The 6,554-nt window shown below is 48.7% G+C and overlaps 1 protein-coding gene across 1 annotated transcript in view; it reads left to right on the top strand.

Annotated features, from left to right (window-relative positions):
* Positions 1-209: 209 nt before the first annotated feature.
* FAT2 (FAT atypical cadherin 2) overlaps positions 210-6,554 on the top strand; it is an 88,038-nt gene continuing 81,693 nt past the window's right edge. Inside the window, exon 1 of the mRNA XM_001110265.5 lies at positions 210-456. The gene's annotated coding sequence lies outside the window, so the exon portion shown is untranslated. The remainder of the gene's footprint in view (positions 457-6,554) is intronic.

Genomic DNA, 6,554 nt, shown 5'->3' with positions numbered 1-6,554 from the left:
AAGTGACCTTTTCTAGTTCCCTCGTGGTCTCTGTGTGACTGTGTGACCCGGGGCTATCCTACCAGTCCAGGGCCTCAGTTTATCCCTCAGTGCAACCAAGAAGGGAGGTGGAGATGGGCCTGATTTCTCAGCTCCTTTCATTTTCCATGACTCGATTCCCCACCGTGAGTTCTGGGCCACAAACCAGTTGGCTTCCTCCCTCCCTCTCCGTGAGACAGAGAGCTGGCAGGAGGGGATGATCCGCCTCAATTCTCCCACCTCCTTTTTCCTCCTCCTCCTCCTGGGCTGGGACACACCTACTCCAACTTTCTCAGCAGCCTCTCCGGCTGCGGGCTGCGCGCCTTCCTGCTCCGAGTCTCTGCGCCTCCCTCTGGAGCCTGTCAGCCTGGCCCTCGTGAGAGGGGCGCCAGCCCAGCAGCCTGCTCTGGGGCACCCTCCCCTACCTGAAGGGCACAGGTAAGAATTGCTGGAGGATGGGAAGATGTGGGGGGGTGGGGGGCGGGCAAAGTTAATCCATTCTCGAGTCTGGTTCCAAAGCAGGCTGGAGTTGGGGACTCCTGGAAGGTAGAGAAGGAACCAGGAGATGGCTGGAGCAGGCACAGAGAGGGAAGACAGGGACATCTGGGCCTGGATCATCTAGGTGCACTGAAAGAAGCCAGTGAGGTAGCCAGTCCGCGGCTGGGGATCGGGGCCCAGCAATGCGCAAGGCTGAGACTGTGATCTTGTGGAGGAGGAAGGTCATATTTGCACACGTGGAAAGTTGGATTCTTGTCCTGGAAGAATCAGATCCCCCACTTGGGCTTTCTGGAGATGAGCCTTTAAGAGGACAAGGAGGAGATTTCTTCTGTAGTTTTAGGGGGAAGTGCCAGGGCCAGGAATTGAGAGTTGCTGGCTTCTTGTGTGTGTCCAGGTGGGCACAGGAACATTATCACAGACAAATCTACCCGGCGGCTAAGGGAGAGTCAGATGGTCTGGTCAGCTCTGGTTCTCCAGTGGCTGCTGAGATTAGGACCTCCGCTTCCCTGACTGTAGAATGGGGGCGTGCATAGTCTCTAATGGCTGTGGAAGACCGTGAGTCTGAGTGGCACCAACACAGCACTGGAGTTGTTGGGGTGGGAACAGCCCTGCTCCCCTGTCTTGGGGAAAGCAGAAATCTGATGCATATCTCTGGAGGCAGGAGAGCCAGAGTGGAACGCTGAGCAGAGCCACTGGGCTAGAGTTCAGTTCTCAGAGCGGGTGCAGTGCCATTTGCTCCAGCATGGGGAGCAGGGAGGCAGTGCAGAAGTTTGCCAAGGGCTCAGAAAGGCCGCCTCTGTGCCCAGCCTCAATCTGGAGCTGCTGCCTGGACTCAGCGGAGGTGGAGAAGTAGGCTAGGAAGTAGGTGCTTCTAGTCCTTCAGCCCTGCTTTGCAGGTGGGAGCAGAGACTGGACAGGTGAACATGCCTTGCTTGCAGGACCCTACTAAGAATTATCACAGCTTATGCTCATTGAATGCTTCCTGTGCTCTGGGGACTATGCTGAGCATGCATGGTCTTTTGAAATTTTTGAGGTTTCAAATCCAGGCAGTGTGACAGAGTGGGAAGAGAATTTCATTAATCATGTCTCTGTGACTCACAGGCTGTGTGGCCTAGGACAGTTTCTAACCTCTCTGGGCCTATGTCTGAACATATAAAATAAAGGCATTTGGGTGTTTGTTAAGATCCCCTCCTCCCTTTATTTATTTATTAAATATTTATTTATTTTGAGACAGGGTCTCTCTCTGTCACCCAGGCTGGAGTGCAGTGGCATTATCATGACTTACTCTAGCTTCCACCTCCTGGGCCCAAGCAATCCTCCCACATCAGCCTCCTGAGTAGCTAGGACCACAGACAAACACCATCACACCTGGCTAATTAAAAAAAAAATGTTTTTTTGTAGAGACGGGGTCTCACTATGTTGCCCAGGTTGGTCTTGAACTCTTGGGCTCAAACAATTCTTCCACCTTGGACCCCTAAAGTGCTGGGGTTACAGGCATGAGCCACCACACCCGGCCAAGATCCCTTTTGCATCTATTCTGTTGGGTAGACAGAGCAGGAGTGATTGTCTCCATCTTGCTGTTGAAGAACCTTGAGAGGCTCAATGTTCCATGTCCCTGTAAGAGGCAAACTAGGGTCCTCCCCCAGGGCTCTCCATAGAGTACACGTTAGACTTCTTGCAGGAAGATGCTGAATCCATGATGTCAGCTAGCCTGATGCTCAGCTTCTGGCATACTCTAACCTAAGTGCAACTGAACTCGCCTTGGCCTGTAAGTTCTCCTTCCAGATGCTTTATGACAGGCTGTGGCACTGGCCTGGTGCTGACCAGTTAAGGCCAGGTGGGAGAGGCTGTCAGGCAGGCGCTAAGTTTTAGAGACAGCCTGTGTGTGTCTGGGGGGAGATGGAGTTGGTACAATTAGGGACCTGCTTGCACCCCGTGGATAATCCCTGTCTTTTGGATTCATTTTGAATGGGGATGGACATGACCTCTAGAAGCCTCCTATGATCCCTGGGCTCCTAGAGTGCAAACTGAGCTAGCTCAGAGCCTCAACACTAGTATTTCTAGGACTGATAGTACTAACACTCACATTCATGGTGGAGGTTTCTAGACAGGTTTACAAAGTAAAGTGTGGGTCCAACTCCAGGATATTATTAGCCAAGTGACCTGGACCTCAACTTCTCTAAAACCTCAAGCTCCTCATTTGAAAAATGGGGATCATCATGGTTCTTTCCTCAGAGAATTGATGTGAGAAATGAGGGGGTGCATGGAAGGTAATGCAGGAAATGTGTAGGACCTTATTTATTATGTTCACGGTCATCAAATAATTGATTCTTCTCTCTTCCTCCTGGAGTGGGTATCATCTCACAGCACCTTGAAGTGTTCCTTCCTGAGAATGATCACAATTATAATTATTAATTCTTTGTGTAACTTTTTTTATATTGGCTCTCCTACTAAGATAAGCCATGGGTCTGTCTTGCTTACTGCCCGGGCGCCTGGGTGCAGCACAGTGCCTGGCACATAAGAAAAGCTCATTGCCTATCTGCTGGCTGAATGAATGAATCTTCATTTTGAAATCATAGATGAGAACTGCTGCTTACTGGAGGACTAAGTATTAGCCCCAACCCATTCATAGATAGAGTCCAGTGGAAGGGCCCTTAGAGATCACTGAGTCAGACAGTTGGTAATGGTGAGGGCTCACCAGGGAAGTCTGGTAACTTGACTGAGGTCACACAGCAGTGGGGAAAACCAGACCACTACGCAGAACTTGGACTTGCCTCTGCTTCACTCTGCCTAGCCCAGTTCAGGAGGTGTTCCTATTTTTTACGTAAGTGGCAGGTCAGTCTTGAAGGCCAGTTGGCTCCCACATCCTCCAGAGGCAATGTGGGATCAGCAATGAGGTTGATCTCTAGATTGTCAGCTGCCTTCCAGGGGACAAAAACATCATCAATCAGACTCCTCTCTGTCAACATGCACCAACAGACACATACACACTCACTCACACATACACACACACACACCACTCCATCACTATTGCCAGTGGGTCAACAGATAGCTGTAACTGTACAACTCGAAGAACCCTTGGGAATTCTCTGAAGTCTCCCTTGAAGAATCATTGCTCCCATTTTACAGATGGAACAATAGCTTTTGAACTACTTGCCTAGAGTCACATAGCCAGTTTGCCTGGGTCGGCATGCAGTCAACAGTGAGCTATTTGTGAGAATTCTCAATGACTTAGATCCTCTATGTGCAGGTCACCAGGTTAGGCCCTTTCACAAACTCCTTCTCTTCTACTCTGCGCTACTGCCCACATCACCCTCTACTGCTTCTTGTTGTCATGGTTTTCAGTGTGGAGACCATGAATAGAGACCCAGAAATGTTAAGCTAATCCCTGTAAGTCACATGGTTCTGTTATCTTAATAGACACTTAATGAGCAGTTACAATGTGTCAGGCCCCCAAACACTCACAGTTGGTAGAGACAGGCCTGTAAATGGGTGGTTTAATATCTCGAAGTAGGTGGTAAAACTCAGGCTGGCATGGGGACCCAGAGGAATGACAGTAGCTGGGTTATAAATTCAATGAAGTTCTTGGAGGAGTTGGCACTGAACATCAGTTTTAAAGGCTGAATGAGAGTTAAATAAGGAAAGAAAAGTGGGAAAGGCATTTAACAGAGGGAAAATAACATATGGAAAGGCACAGCAGTTAAAGAAAACAGCAGATGTGTGCAGGAACCTATAAACTGGGTGGGGAACATCTGGAGACATGGTCCGAGAGATAGGTTGGGGCCAGATCATTGAAGGCCCCAACCTACCTCTTTTTTGTATGTGTCAGGCCAAGGAGCATGGCATTTTCAAAAAAATGTCACATATATATAATGTACTATTGAAGGAAAATTATACACAGAAGTAAACAGAATGGTGTAAAGAAGCCCTATCAATCAGCTTCAACAATTATGTTTATTTTGGGGCATGGGTTGGTTTTTTTTTTTTTTTTGGAGATGGAGCCTCATTCTGTTGCCCAGGTGGAGAGCCGTGACATGATCTTGGCTCACTGCAACCTCCACCTCCTGGGCTCAAGTGATTCTTGTTCCTCAGCCTCCTGAGTAGCTGGGACTACAGGCGTGTGACATCATACCCAGCTAATTTTTGTATTTTTAGTAGAGACAGGGTTTCACCATGTTGCCCCAGGCTCGTCTCGAACTCCTGACCTCAAGTGATCTGCCTGCCTCGACCTCCCAAAGTGCCGGGATTACAAGTGTGGGCCACTGCGCCCAGCCTGAGCCACTGTGCCTGGTCAACAATTATGTTTCCTCTATACCTCCTCCAACTCTTCCCCTATCACATGATCTTGAAGCAAAAATCCCCAGATATATGATTGCACCTGAAAATATTTCCATATATCTCTTTAAAACAGAAAGAATTCAGAAAGTATTTTCAGGAGCATGGCTTTTATTTTATAAACATTGGAGGACTGTTAAAGGAGTTTAAGTTAGAGTGCTTTGGCTAGGTAGACCTATCTGCCAGTGAGGTGGAACACCAATTCAAGGAAAGGAGTCAGATTAGAAGGCTAAGATATCCTGTTTTCTCCCCCTTGGCCGATCACAGTGCCTGATATTCCACCACTACCCATTGATTAACAAATTATCTTCTGAAATCCATCTCTTCCTGAAAGGGGCGATGTCATAAGCATTTTCCAGTGTGAGTCTGCAAAAGAGAGAAATCCTCCCTTGCTCCTTTTTCCGTTCCTGGGCGGCCCCGGCAATACCACCTGAGGCAACAGGAAAATGCCATCTATCCTTCCGCTGGCTGGGGGCAGGGAGCTCACAGATGAGAATTCTCTGGTTCCCATTTGGCTCCAGTGCCCGCAGCAGTTGGCCTGGGCACAAGCCAAGCAGGATGGAACAAGCCAGTGGTGCAGTAACGTCAGCATGTGTGCACGTGTTGGCCTGCGTGTGCTCACGTGTCCAGTGTCAGAGCTGCTGCCTGTCCCTGCAGCATCCTCTCCCCTCAGGGTCTTCCCATTAAATGCAAGGCTCAATGGTGCAAAACGTATCATTTTGGACCCTTGGAAGCTTAGCCTGAGGAAGCGGTAGAGATCGCTATCAGTATGGCACGTGGCTCTGGAGCTGGGGTGCTGGAGTTCCAGTCCTGGCCTTAACACTTTCCATCTCTGTTACCTTAACGCATGATTCCACCTTTCTGAGAGTTGTATAATGCTGTCTATCGCACAGAGCTGCTGAGAGTTGATGCATGTAGAGTGCTTAGCATAGTCGGCACAAGCTAAGAACTCTCTAAATGTTAGTTACTATTATAGATTTAGGGGCTCATGAAGTCTTGGGAATTGACTCAGAGAATTATAGCATCTTGAAAAATTCCTAGAAGCTCAAACTCTTGGAAGCGTATATTAGAGAACCCTATTGGATCCCTGGTACACTCTACTCTGTCCTGGTAGTGTATGACAAATTAAAAAACAGAATACATAAATTGTAAGTTATGGCTGATAATTTTTTTTTTTCCTTGAGATGGAGTCTTGCTCTGTTGCCCAGGCTGGAGTGCAATGATGCAGTCTCAGCTCACTGCAACCTCCACTTCCCGGGTTCAAGTGATTCTGCTGACTCAGCCTCCCAAGTAACTGGGATTACAGGCATGTGCCGCCATGCCTGGCTAATTTTGTATTTTTAGCAGAGATGGGGTTTCACCATGTTGGTCAGGCTGGTCTCGAACTCCTGACCTCAAGTGATCCAATGTGCTTCGGCCTCCCAAAGTGCTGGGATTACAGGCAGGAGCCTGGCCACAGCTGATGAATTTTTATAAAGTGAACTCAGATGGTAGTTAACCAGTAACTGGAGCAAAAAGCAGATGTTCCCGGCCCCTGAAATCCCCCTGGTGCCCCTTGCCAGTCACTGGCCCCTGTTGAGTGACTGTTATTCAGATGGCCAGGCTATTCTCAATGCCTCTGAGGATGGCCATGTCACTCCTTCTTTAGGGGCTATTTACTGTTGTTAGGAGAACTCCAATTATTAGAGAGGTCCAGTGAGTTA

The sequence above is a fragment of the Macaca mulatta genome, chromosome 6 (genome assembly GCF_049350105.2).
Source record: "Macaca mulatta isolate MMU2019108-1 chromosome 6, T2T-MMU8v2.0, whole genome shotgun sequence".
NCBI classification, from domain to species: Eukaryota; Metazoa; Chordata; class Mammalia; order Primates; family Cercopithecidae; genus Macaca; species Macaca mulatta.
Note: the sequence above shows the minus strand (reverse complement) of the source record. Positions and strands in the feature narration are given on the sequence as shown.